The sequence below is a fragment of the Lissotriton vulgaris genome, chromosome 3_1, assembly GCF_964263255.1.
Source record: "Lissotriton vulgaris chromosome 3_1, aLisVul1.2, whole genome shotgun sequence".
Classification (NCBI taxonomy): Eukaryota; Metazoa; Chordata; class Amphibia; order Caudata; family Salamandridae; genus Lissotriton; species Lissotriton vulgaris.
Window position 1 is genome coordinate 1,750,958,784 of NC_141689.1, and position 14,900 is coordinate 1,750,973,683.

Sequence of the window (14,900 nt, forward strand, 5' to 3'; positions counted from 1 at the left end):
TGTTGAGGATGAAGGGCCAAAAATCACTGGTCATTTTCCCAGCTCTAATTGCAGTGTTTGCCACCTCACTGGACATTCCAAAATGCTCGACCTTGAACCGGGAAAAATATGGACACAGAGAGACCACACAAATTGCAACTCACAAAATGTGATATACCTGATAACATGTCCTTGCGACCTACGCTATGTAGGCATGACGAGCAGAAAAGTAAAGCAGAGAATTTGTGAACATAATTCAAACATCAGATGCAAAAAACTAACAACCAAAATAAGCAGACACTTCCTGGAAAAGAACCATACAACCAATGATTTACACTGGACTGTAATTGAAAATGTAAACAGTGGCAACAACATAAACAGTCGCCTCTGTGAAAAGGAACAGAGGTGGGTCTACAGGCTTGTGACCCATCTTATCGGTCTTAATGATGATATTCCTTGGAATGCTGTGATGAAGTAGACATTGTGTGAGCCTAACAAACTGTTCAGCAAACTCGGTACGTAAGCAGCCCTCGCATGAAATGGCATTGACTATATAGAAGTTAAATAAAAAGGTGCAAATCACTCACCAATCTCTCAAATACTTAACTAGGACCAACTACGAGCCAAACTCAACTCTTAGAGCAAACAACCGGTAATTATAAATACCCCCTAATCCCTCCTCCGACATCAACAGCATCTACCTTTCAATTTTAGCATCGGCAACATACCATAAGCTAAACAACTACCCAGACGCTGTAGGTTGCTCAGCAACCAGATGCAAATCACGTAGCGAAACCGTCACATGACGGCTATTGGCTCAAGTTATGGTGCCACCCCCACCCCATCCCCACCCTTGACCACACCCACCCCGGTAAAGATCCTCACCTCGCTGCCGTTGATACATATACGGCACAGAAACCTCGTCTCCACATCGTCGGGGTCCAGTAGAGGGTGATGCAGATACACTGAGGGTGTCGAGCGTCGAGGGCATGAGTAGAACCTCCGATTCAACAATAGCCTCAACACTGAGCTAAGTACCGAACTAATTGCCATTGACTCACTCCATGTTTTCCTTCCCTTTTCTGACAAACGCGCAGGGTGTGCCAATTACGTTCCCACCCCCCTCCTGTGAACCATGGTGTCCATCTGAAACACCAAAAAGTGAGACTTTTTAACCATGTTTTTATTGATGCGATCAACCTGTACCAATAATTTGATCGCAAATCGGAATTTTCGTTTTTTTTACCAACCAACACATTTAGCTCGTACCACAAAATAGCACGTAGCACTTCCTTCTGATTAGCAAGTAAAACCCTGGGGCTAAGGTGGTGTTAACGATATGGCTATGTCGCACCACTATTGTCTCTGAACCACTTCTGGAGCACTATAGACTTACGGTTATCATCAGAACAACTACTAAATATGTGTTTTGTTATACATGTACGTCTTTGTCCCTTCACTTCAGGTGCAGAAACCGTAAAGTCGAAGCCTCCAAAACCTGGAGTAATGTAGGAGACTGACCTGTCTTTCTACTTTTTGCACTTTTTCACCATTTTTTATTTTCACTTTCACGTCCCTAGGTAAGGGTGGGCCTTAGCGCGCCCATACCACCAGGGTTTAAACACACCTTTCTAGTCCTGAAGAATTGCCCAGTAAGTTTACACCAGTTTCATGGCAAGAAACATGTCGACTGATACCTAGGAAACTACCACTCAACTAAATGAGGACTGCTTCCATACACATTGATTTTAAATACTGTCTTTAGTGATCATAGAATAAAGTTCCGGTTGATACACTACAGACTAATTTTTATTCCCTCATCACAAACTAGCTTAGATTTGCACAAAAACACGCCTTAACTCTCACCTACCGGCTCCGCAGTAGACCTGGCGTTGTAGCACACCAAAGAGACATTCGGTCTCTTTGGTGGAGCCCAATGATGAAGCATGTCATCACCAGGCGGTGAGTGAGGGCTTTCTTCAAAAACACCCTAAATGAGGCTGTTTGTTATACTTTCTTTTTGCTCCGTAAATGTGGTCAAAAATAAAGTATAGGACACTCTTTTCTTGTCGACTGTTTTCTGTTCATGTCATCTTCATCCTCCTGCTATTCCTCATGATGGTTGCAACGTGCACCGAATCAGCGTTCCATGCACGGACATGTATAAATGTAAGTTCGGGTAAGAGATCCAAACAGGCTGTTTAAGGTTGATGTGGTTTGAGAATGTGTGGGAACTGTTTCTGTGCATGTTGTAGAACCATACATACATGTCTCATCACCATGGATCACATTTCATGTTGCACCACTCCCATGACAGGACAGTCTACCTTCTTGACAGTCATCTGTTGTGGAGGTTTTTACTCCGGTGAAGCATCAATGTCTGTAAACCTTCACACTGACACTTGCGGATACCACCAGTTGACATTGTGTGGGACATCACAACCACAGGCTCTATGGGGAATTGCAGCATCACTGTGTGCAGCAGGATGTGTTTGGCTCATCCACTTAATCTTGTGTGCCAGTACAATTGGATTTCCAATCAAACACGCTGTGAAGGTGTGGGCCAGCGTATGTCCCACATGTTCTGTCAAATGTCCGGTGAGTATGTTTGTATGGATGCATTGTCCCTTGTGCCAGTATGTCATGTCACTGTCAGATCGCTTCCTCAGGGCCGGTGTAGGACACTGCTTTGAAAGCCTTCTCGGTAAGTTGATGTTTACTTTTTATTCCCATGATGGCAGAATGTTGCGCTGATGACGTCACAACGTTGTGCTGTAGCAAATGTCAATGCTTCCGTGGAACCAGTCGTGTGACGTGAATCCCAGGATTGTCTTGTGCAGTGCTCCATATCCTGGTCGCGGTAGGGGTGGTTTTGTGCCATTGTGCATCATTACTCTCTGTTGAGTTCTGGACCGGCAGCTTGTTATGTTAGGCATTTCAAAGCCCAGTTGGACGAGCCAGTGACTGTCTCTTGCGGGGCTTCCTTGTGTTTACCTAATTTACTCCCAGTCCCTCATTGGGTGAGGTTCTTAAGGCTCATGTGGATGATGTGTCATTTATCTTCTTGACCCACACTGATTCCCAGGGGTAACCACGGATTGCTGTCTTTCTGTGAGTAGCACTGCAGCGCATTGGAATTTCTGTATATTGGAACCATATTCATACACTGTGATTCCTTGATATCCGCATGGCAATAATTGCATAGATATCACTATCAAAGAAGAGAGAGAGGACTAGGTAGCTAGTCCGTATCCCTAGGGTTTATATGTGAAATCAATAGGGACTAGCCTATTTGTGAATTTGCATAGACTCAAGACTGTAAGACAGGGTACAAACCCTTTTGATTGTTCATGAAGCCCTCACCCACCAACCTGGTTGGTGGCATGCTTCATCATCGGGACCACCCAGTGACACCGAGTGTGTCCCGGGTGTGCTTTGACGCCTGAATACAGCGGAGCAGGTATGTTTCTGAGTGTGCAGTGTAGTGACACGAAGGTGAAAGTTTAAAATCTATACAGGGATCCCAGTACCCGAGGGTACATTTTATTTTAATAACTGGGTCACTGTTAGCGTTAAAAAAGGATGATGGATGTTATATGAGTGTTAATTAGGGTCTCCTACATCCAGGTGTGGTATATATGTTTCAGCCAGGCCTTTATGATTAAAACTGGCTTTCCTCAGGACCAAAGTGTGTAGGTGCAGATTACTTAATTTTAAGTGATTGTGTAATTTTGAAAATGTGTAGCACTCGCTAAGGTGCTTTACATATTTGAGGGGGATTCCCTCTTAGAGCATTCCTGGACATACAACAAGTATGACAAAACACACATACAGGGGAGAGTCTTAGTATGGTAACATATTCACAAAACAGTTTAATTGCCAATATCTATTGTGCTGTGTAGACGATAAATAAGCGGCAAATGGTGTAGCCATATTGGTGGTATGACTAAGGTGAAAGTTATCATATATACATGTAGTAAGATTATCCTCACGTTGGCTTGTTGCCAAATTAGCCCCATGGAGTAGTCCAGCAGAGAAGTGGACCCTGGGAAGAAAAAGGGGGGGCCTCAGGGGGTTAGGGACCTATTGAAAGAAAGCTTACCCGGCTTGTAGCTGAAGCACTCGGTTTACTCACAAAACATTTGGTCAGTGTCTGCGTTGAACCTCTTTTTGTCACTGCGGCCTCCGTAAGACTGTTCTGGGCCATGTTTGTGCCTTAAATGCAGTCTGCATCATTCAGAACACCTGTGCGGGGAAGGACAGAGAAAACAGACTGCGCGAGGACAGGCTGAGTCATGGCTATGCTGCACATTTGCGGGAGAGTAGTGTAGCCTGCTGTGAGCATGCCCATGTGCGGGGACACGCTGAGTCATGGCTATGCTGAGCATGTGTGGGACAGAAGTGTATCCTGTTGTGAGCATGCCCATGCGCGGGAGAGTAGTGTATTCTGCTATGAGCATGCGCGGTACCAATTTTCAGCGCCTGCACATTTGGTGTGGCTCTGTAAGCTGTACCCAGTGTACACAGATTAGTGTATAGGTATAGTAATATGAACAGTTCAGAAATAAAGAGCGCTAATTGTGAAAAAGGGCTTGAAAAGCGCTGTAGGGTTAAGTTGTGCGGCCAGGTGAATTATAACTGGCTAATACAACAGAGGGACATTTAGCACGGAGAGGAATCAAGAGTGTGTTTCATGTGGGGGGAAAAAAGTAATGTCTTCAGCGAGCTCCAAGGTATGGAGTCATTCAAGCCCAAACCCAGTTTCTGGGTGGAGTGGCGATAGATCCATCTTTGTTCTTTTGTATGAAGGATCAGGTCATTGTCTGTTTGGTTAACGTCAAATTGTTCAATGACAGTCCAGTACATGTCATTGGGGGTGTGGTGTACCGTGAGGTAGTGCTCCGTCAGTCTGCTGATGTTTTTGCCACACCTGATTGTGCTTCTGTGTTCAATCACTCTAGTCCTGATTTTGCGGGTCATCATGCCCACATAACGAAGCCCGCAGGGGCATATGTTATGAGGTATACAAGGTTGCTGGAGTTGCAGTTTGTGTGTTGGCATTGTGTCCAGGTTTTGCCAGGTTCAAGATTGAGAGTTTTCGTTGGTTTAGTGAGATGGCACACACTGCCGTTGTTACATGGGTAATGGCCAGTGACTTTGGGGAGGCCCAAACAGTTGAGGACTGAACTGGCCATTGATTTAGGACTGGCACGTGGTCGTGTTGACACTAGTTTGCCTTTAAGGTTGTTAGCACGTTTAAATGCAAAGCACGGGATCTCCCATTCTCTGGTGCCTGCATTGATTATCTTCCAATGTTTGCGGATGATACTAGAAACTTGATTTGACGCTGTATTATAGGTGGTGACACAGGTCATGGGTGGTGGTTCCTGGTCTTTTGTCACCGTTTCCAGTAGGGAATCTCTGTTTATATTGCGGGCCCTTTTGCTCGGTTTGGCAATAATGGCGTTGGGGTATCCACGCTCCTGTAGTTTGTGTGATAAGGTGCAGGGTTGTCTTTTGTAGTCCGCTAGGTGGCTGCAGTTTCTGCGGATCCGCTGGAATTGCCAAAAGGTAGGTTCTCTCTTAAGGATCTGGGGTGGAAGCTATCAAACTGCAACAGCGAGTTCCTAGCTGTGGGTTTGTTTGTAGTAGGTGGTAGTGTGCAAAGTCCCTTGTTCTGCTGTAATGTTGAGATCCAGAAAGGCCAGCTCAGTGGCACTGGCGTTGCACGTGAATCGTAGGTAAGGGTCACGCTCATTAAGCCAAGTGAGAAAGATGTTTAGTGTATCCTGTGTTCCCTCCCAAATCAGAAGATGTCGTCTATGTACCTGCACCATGTCTTTATGTTTTGTGAGTATGGGTTGGTCAGTGGCATGACGTGTTCCTGCTCGAAATGGTGGACGTACAGTCCTGCCACGCTTGGAGCAAAAACACTACCCATAGAGGTTCTGTTAGTTTGCAGGTAGTAAGTGCCTTCATACTCTAAATAGTTTTCTTTGAGTGCTAAGGCTGCGCAGTCAAGGATTAATTGCCGTGGTGTATGGTACATCTAGGGGTTTTGCATCAGTACATCTTGTAGGACTCACAGGGTGGCATCTTGTGGGAGACTGGTGTAAAAACTTTCTATGTCTAGTCCCACCAGGAGTTGGGTGGTTTGATCGAAGTTCATATCGTTGATGATGTTCAGGAGGTGTTTGGTAACTTTTAAGCAGGTAGGGGTTTCTTTTACCAGTGGGTTCAGGAAGTGGTAGAAAGTGGTACCAATAGTGAGTTGATCCCTGAGACTAAGGGCCTTCCTGGGGGTGGTATGGTGCCCTTGTGCACTTTGGGTACAGTGTAAAAGTAAGGTACTTTTGAATTTTTGGTGCACAGGTATTCTGCTTCTTGGGTTGAGATTTGTTCAGTGTCACTGGCTCTCTTTACCAGGGTGTGTATGATGATTTGTAGTTCCGCGGTGGGGTCTTTATCCAGGTGTTTGTAATTACGTGTGTAGCTGAGGAGTCTGCAGCATTCTTGATCGTAGTCAGTTTTGCCCATAAGGATGATCCCTCCCCCCTTGTCAGCTGGTTTGATCACAATGGTGGGGTTATTTTGTAGGCGTTCTATGATGTCCCGGTCTTTGTTCGATAGATTGTTGAAGGTTCCTTTGGGGTTCAATTTCTCTATGTCAGTGTAAAATGCTTGCTCAAAGGTAGAGATTTCTGTGGGTACACTGGTAGGAGGTGACACGAAGGTGGATTTTAACCTGAGGCCTGTTTCATTGGGATTGGTATCGGTGGTAGTTTCTTCCGGCGTCACTTTTTCAAAGAATGCCTTCAGTTTGAGCTTTCTAAAAAACTCAGCTAGTTCGACATGTAGTTTAAATTTGTCCAGTCGTGTTGTAGTAGGGATGAACGAGAGGCCTTTAATGAGGACCGCTGTCTTGCTTTCTGTCACAGGAGTACTCGATAAATTGAACACCAGGGATGTGGCTATGTCAGGGGTCACTACTTGCTCGTTCCTGGTTGTTCCGGGATTTGTTGCGGGTGTTGGCCCTGACTGGGTCTTCTTCTTCCCATTGGACTTGCTGGTAGTTCTGTCTCCTGCTGCGTGATCTGCGGCCCTGTCCTAAAAAAGGGGGTCTTTGGTTCCCTTGGTAGAAGGGCATTGGGCCAGGTGGGTATAGTGGTGGGTATCCATAGTATGCGTGTTGCATTTGTCCAAATGGCGGTGGGCCGCAGGTGTGTGTTTGCGGTGGTCCCTGACAGTTTTGTGGCCAGCTTTGGCCTCGGCGTTCTCTGCCACGTTGTTTGTTGGAGCCTGCGCTCGAGTCGCTTGATATCGATGTGTTGTATGTCCAGGAATGCTTAAGAGGGAATCCCCCTCACACATGTAAAGCACCTTAGCGAGTGCTACACATTTTCAAAATTACACAATCACTTAAAATTAAGTAATCTGCACCTACACACTTTGGTCCTGAGGAAAGCCAGTTTTAATCATAAAGGCCTGGCTGAAACATGTAGACCACACCTGGATGTAGGAGACCCTAATTAACACTCCTATAACATCCATCAGCCTTTTTTAATGTTTACAGTGACTCAGTTATTAAAATATCATTTTCCCTCGGGTACTGGGATCCCTGTATAGCTTTTATACTTTCACCTTCACGTCACTACACTGTACACTCAGAAACATACCTACTCCGCTGTATTCAGGCGTCGAAGCACACCCGGGACACACTCAGTGTCACTGGGTGGACCCGATGATGAAGCATGGCACCAACCAGGTTGGTGGGTGAGGGCTTCATGAACAAACAAAAGGGTTTGTACCCTGTCTTACAGTCATGAGTCTATGTAAATTCACAATAATTGCATATAAGCAGCCTGCAGAGTGGTATCCCCCGTTCATTTAGCTGCCAAACTCTGCTACCTTCTATGTGTCCGTGTTCAATCCTCAGATCTACTTGCATTATTATTGCTGTGATCCCAACTAGGATACAGTGGCTGGTGTTTTCCTTTACAGGTGTAACTGTTACAGTATAGGTCCTGAGGGAATCTGTGATTCAGTGAAAAGAAGTGTTGAATCCTTATGCTTGTTTAACTTTGTTTCAGATCCCACTCCATGCTGTTCCCTTCCTTTCCTTCCCTCGCCTGATCACCCTTTTGAGTCAGTCAATTATACTCAGACCAAGGGGCTATCGGAGATGGACCACTATGGGCAGCACACATTTCTGAGGATTCATGGATCCAACAGTCCCAGGCAGTCGTGTGCAGATTGTTTCACCAGCATTACAGGTAACCTGTTTGGATGACGGTTATTTTCTTCAGAGCAATGCCACTGGCCATGGACATTAGCTATAGCAGCATGGCCTCAACACAACCTTGATCCATTTGTGTAGTAAATGTGTTCCCCACAGTACAATGTGCCTCATTATTGTCACCGCAGATCTCTTGACAGTTTGCATACATCATCTGTGGCATACTTTACGATGATTGTACATATGGGAGTATGTGTACTGTGGCAACATGCATGCAGTTTATCATGGCTAATGATTCATAATGTGCATAAGGTACATGTTTGTGTATGTATTTGTGCAGCTTGCAACCATAATGGGCAGCCAACACCTGCTGATGCTGTGTGTCCCGGGCGCAGCTTGGCCTTTTGATGACTGATCCTGTGACTGTCATATTTGGTGATTGATCATCCATTTTCTTTCAGTGACCCATGAGTGACCAGACACTCCTTCTTTTCCATACACCTGTTACATTGTGCCTTTCAAAGCTTTGTCTTTGTGTGCTACTTTCTGCATGGTGTCTCACCCCTTCCACCATCATGTGTTCACTCATTCCTGCTGCTGCCTCCCCTGTGGCACCGCACCACCGAGTGCCCTGATTCTGAAACACACACGCCTCCAAGATGCTCCTCCCTCCCTCCAACCATTCTTATTGAAGGCAGCAGCTTGTCAGTGCCATTGTTGTGCCACCTCTGTGCCAAAGGCAGGAAGATCAGCGCCTGCAACGTGCACAGTGCAAAAGCCTCTGGTCCTTCCAAGAGGTGGGTAACACAACAGACTCATGCTCCAGCCACTTGAGGGAAAGCTGCTAGATGGCGGTTAAATGGTGATTGTGAATCTTAGAAAGGATGTTGTATTGCTTGGCGCGCAAGGGGTCAGTAGGGGAACCGGATTTACACATCTGCAATTTGAGCAGAGAGGCTTCCTATGAAATTGTGGCTAAATCTGAGACCACAGAGCTGGGAAACGGCTTTAGTGATTGGTCCTCAGTCATTGGACAACTACATAAGCACGCAGGCCCTCACCTACACAGACTACATGGGTCAGGGGGACAGCAATTCCTGGCTGGAGGACAACTACACCACCATCCTGCATTGGTAAATCAACATTTGCATCCACTTGTCCAAAAAACAACACATTGCACCACACTCTGCTTCAGATGCACCAGGAAAGCTTGACCAGAGTCAACACAAATGAGCTGTGTGGAACCGTCCCACGGGACACTCCAACCAACTAGACTGCCACACCCTGCAACCGCTGACACTGGATCAGCAACTGATCACACATTCTTGCCACATTGGCTGACTTTCCTGTGAAGCACAACAACAGTTAAGCCACCAGGGAGAAGGCAGGCCTACTGGACTCATACAGGTTTAACCGGACTAATGTGCACACCTTGTAAAACAAACAACCATCTGTTACCTTTCAGCCCTGATATCCTCCACACACAGACATCACCATATCATCAGGACGGACAGGAGGACAACCTTCAGGTATAGCCTAGGCACTAACACACACAACATGAATGACATCATCGGCATTGTGAGTGAACTATATAACCCCAGCTCTCCAATCAAAATACATCACACCCTTGCAAGGCCAAGGGAATCCCTTGCAACTTACTACCACTCCAAGCTCGTGGACGTACACAAAATCCTTCCCACACAGAGGCAGACAGCGCTATCTTCCACAGGACATACCCCCCCCCTCAATTCCTGGACTCCAATCAGCAGCAAAGACACCACCCGGCTCATGTACACCATCCACTGCAGCTATCCATCAGGCGCCTTCACACACAGCAACTCAATCACAGCATACACCATCCTTGAAGCCCACATCCAGCACGTCATGGGTGCGTCCTTTGAGTATGCCACTTTTCATGGGAGCTGGAGGCATGCCGAAACCCAGGACCTTCTTTGACAACGGACGTCAGTAACGCAGGATGTCCTGGAACATTACCCTGCTTCCCTAAATGTAAATGTATGTATGTAAATGTATAGGCATTTATATAGCGCACTACTTACCCGTAGGGTCCCAAGGCGCTTCGACCGCTGCGAAACCCTTCCTGGCTTCCCTGAGAGATGGTCCCTTAATGGGTATCTCCAGGGTGAGACCAGGCATCCCCGGCGGTCTGGTGGGGCCGTTAGTGAAGATGAGGCAAGCTAATGCCCAGAGTTGCCGAGTGTGATCGCTGATCAGAGTGGGCACCGAGGCGAGAGAATTATCGAGTCCGCTGACCCTGGTCCAGAAACCGGCAAATGTCATCAATAAGACAGTAAAGGAGCAACTGACTATCTGCCTCCAAGCAAACATCTCCAGCCAACCTGCCCCAGAGCATCTTCCACAGTAATCACCTCACTGCAACGGCCCTCATTGCCACCAACAACGACATCTTGGACCCTGTTCAACAATGGTGAGGCCACCACCCTCACCCCATCGACTGCTCTACGGCATTCAACACCATATGCTAACACACTGTCAGATCACACATCTCCAACACTGGAAATTACCAAGTACCTCCCCAGCAATGCTCAGAGAGTCCACATCACCCCTTCGTCACATAGCACACTGGGGTCATCGGTCCCATGGCCCAGGCCACATCTCTCAGTGTGACAATCTACAATGTCTCCATGACCCCCCTCTCCAATATCACATGCTCACACGACCTCATCATCATGTCCTATGCCATTGACTCTCAGCTGCTCCTCACCCTCACCAAAGACCCAGCCACTCCCAGATCCTACATTCAAGAAGGCATGAGGTGTGTTGACAAATGGATGAACACCAGCCACCTGAGGCTGGACTTGGACAAGACTGAGCTCATCATCTGAGGAATGTCCCCTTACAGCTGGGACAACTCCATGTGTCACACCGGCCTGGGCAGCACACAAGCACAAAGTGGCCATGCACGCAAACAGGTGCTCATCGTACACTCCTCGCTCACAATGACCATGAAAGTCAACACCATCACTACCTCCTGCTGCAAGTCCCTCCGCATGCAGCAAATGATCTTCAGATGATCCACTCCTAGTCAAGATAGACAGTCACCCAGATCCACAACACCAGCTGCCCAAACTACGGCAAAACCCTCTACGCAGGAACAAGAGCCAGACTCAAGGAGGACTTGTGCACATCCAGGGTGCATGTGCACACCTCAGCCTCAACATCCCCTGCCACAGCCACATGATCATCCACCTGAGATACCTACAATTGTCTCACTGTCAACTGCAGGATCACCTTCATACTTCTCAGCCACACTCAGTAGGCACTCCACAACACCTAACTCAAAGAGGAACATGGACGTCTCCCATCCAACACCCCGCTGCCCCAACTCCGTCCAGCCACCCGTGCCCTGGGCACCAATTATTACATTGACAGTATAACTGCATGCTGGAGATAGTTTTCCCACATCACCAAACAGACCTGGTACTCCCTCCCTGGGCCCCTCAATGTGAACTTTAACACAAAAGGAAGGGAGGTAGAGGGAAGAAAGGGCATAGGCTCACCCTCCAAAATTACCTTAGTCACAAAAACGATCTCTGGGGAACCGAAATCGAGAGCCTAGCTGCTAACTATAGTTCTATTCACAACATTCATTGGGGTTGGAATAGTGGATATAGTGATAGAAAAAGAGTATTGCTCTTTTTCTTGTTGTCCCCTCACTCACCAGGGTTGCCCCACGGTGACATGCTTCATCATAGGGGCCATCCCAGTCCGCTGCGGACTGGGGCGTGCTGCGACTTGCGAATTACATAGGAGCACTTATAATTTGACTATGTGTGGTGCTGGTGTAGTGATGGAGTGGAATATGTGAAAATGGTTAAAAATACCTGCCTAGTAAGCTTTAAATAGTTTATTCTTGCTTCCAGGTGGTAACGTTAAAAACGGGGTGGAAGTATTAGGATACCCAAACGCAATGTGTTTAGGTGTGCCTATCAACTCCTGTCAACATGTTTCGTGCATGCCCCAAGCACATCCTCAGGACTACACAGGGTCTAGCCCTGTGTTCGCCACTCCTAAGAGACGCCGCAATGAGCTAAATAGTGGAAAATGCTGCAATCAAAATTAATGCATGCATATAGTACCTACGTAACCAAATGAATCACGTGGTTCCTGTAAGACAAAAAACAACTTAATAGTCAAGGGGTATAACCCCCAGTATATGCACACATAAATCTATACTACTATTATAAAGAGAGAACTTGCACCTTTTGGCAAGGTAAACACGGAAACCACAGCACCAATCTACACACCCAATACATTGTTTGAATCCTCAGGGTGTGTAGATGGACATAGGCGACAGAAAATTTAAAAAAAACGTAAATTAAAAAATAAAAATTTCAAAACAAAGTAGTTCCCAAACTAGCGCCGGCCGCGACGTAGCCGTCATGACGACATGTGGGGGAGGTGCGGTAACGTGCGGCGAGGAGTGGCGTGGAGTCTGCAGTGGGCCGCTCATGGAGAGGCAAAGAGCGGCGAGGAGTGGCGGTAAAGTACGTTGCGGGCAGCCAGGTAAGGCAAAGGCAGGCTGTAGGCGGGAGGCGGGCGGATCGAGGTGCGAGGCGGGAGGCGGGCTGGGCAATGTCGGGCGGGAGGCGGGCTGGGCAATGTCGGGCGGGAGGCGGGAGGCGGGCTGGGCAATGTCGGGCGGGAGGCAAGAGGCGGGCTGGGCAATGTCGGGCGGGAGGTTTATTTACATAGCTGCCAAGGTTTCATATGGCTATGTGTGACATTTTCAGAATGTCAGTGGAATTATGAGTGACATTTCAACGAAGGGAAAACTAATTGTAGCAGACTGCAGCATGCACGACGGACATTTGGGGCATGGCAGCCGAGTCGAGCCAGTGGGCAATTATAAATATATGTTAGATCATGTGTTGTGATTGGTAGAAGTCAAGTGAGTGTTTATGTGGGACAGAGAAATCATTTTACATTACCTGAGCTGGCCTGAGAAAGGTGTCATGCCGTGCACGTTGTGTGTGCGTGTGTAAATTTCACTGACGATGTGCAAGTATGCTGCCCCCAGCCCCCTTCTGCCCCGGGCAACGCCGGGGCGGGCTGCTAGTCACATATATAGGACAAAATAAGAAGAACAAATGATTATATTCCCCGTGGTCCTAAACAGAACGTTTTCCTGCATAAAAAACATGGTAAGCACCTTGCGGTGTAAGACAGGCACTTATCCCACTTTCACACTCAAACATTTTTACATACATGTAGTAGGGCCTAGCTGCGCCCCATGGACTCGGAGGGGTTCAGTATCCCAGCAATCTAAAATAGTGGAAGCAAAAGACGGATATTTTATCTGCTTGTCTCGTTGTTTTGAGACCTACGAGACTGTGTGTCACGGGCTCCGTGATCGACAAATAGGCGGAGTTGTAAAAGGCACTCCATCTGTCATATACGCATATATCTGCACTTACTTGCTAACAGGGTACCTCCCTCGTTTAGCACCTAGTCGCGCCTCTCCTGTCCGAATGTTGTTTGACCGGGGGGGCCGGGTTATTTTTAACTCCCTGCTCGCCTCGCACTTCCGAATTAGAGCGCGCTGGAGGCAGCGCGATCGGTATTAGCGGCCATATTAGGTGTGTTTGAATCAATTTAAACAGCGATTATTCCAGAAGGGCTTGACCATTTCCATATTTACATAATTTACAGCAAACAAAAGTGAAATTGTGAGTGCTAGGTGAGAGTGTTGATGGTGAGATAAAAAATGTCAAAAAGTAGTTTCTTAATTGATCAATTGGACATGTTTAAAAACAATGGGCCAGATGTATCGAGATACCGTTTTGCGAATCCTAAATAGCGATTTTTTGCGAATCGCTATTTAGAATTCGCAAAACGGTATGTATGTACAAAATCGATTTTTTTTTGCGATTCCTTATTATTCTTTATTTGCGAATTCGCATTTTGCGGATTCGCAAATAAACAATAAATTCCAATGCATTCCTATGAGCCAGGAGGCCCATAGGAATGATAGTGCAATCATTCTCAAATTGTGAATTCGCAATTTGCTAATCGCAATTTGAGAATTATTTGAAGGGTGCAGGGGTGTCTCAAAGACACCCTGCTGCACCCCTCAAATCTACAAGTGTGTGCAGGTGGCACACATACATGCCCTATGGACATGTATGAGTGTCACATGCCACCCTTACAAATGCCAATTAGGGCATTTTTAAAAGAAATCACAAATTACCACCAACTTGTAGTTGCGATTTCTTAACACAAATTCGCAAACCAAAAATGTGTCATACATATCATTAAAGGAATCGCAAAATTTGCGATTCCTTAAATGCTATGGCAAAATAAGGAATCGCAAATAATTGTGATTCCTTAAATTGCGATTTTTCGATACATATCAAAAATCGCAAATCGGCCGTTTGCGAGTCGCAAAGGCCGAAATTCTGCGAATTTCGGCCTTTGCGAGTCGCAAAAGCCTTGATACATCTGGCCCAATGTGTTGGAAACCAAGCCAAATAGATTGTTTGGTTGTTTCCCATAGACGTAAGTGGTGGTCAACATGTTTCTGCCAATGTAGGTGTTAATTTACCTGGCATTCGTCAGGACCGATCGTGGACTATACCGGCGGTATGGGCACGCTAAGGCCCACCCTGACCTAGGCACGTGAAAGTGAAAAAATTTGTGAAAA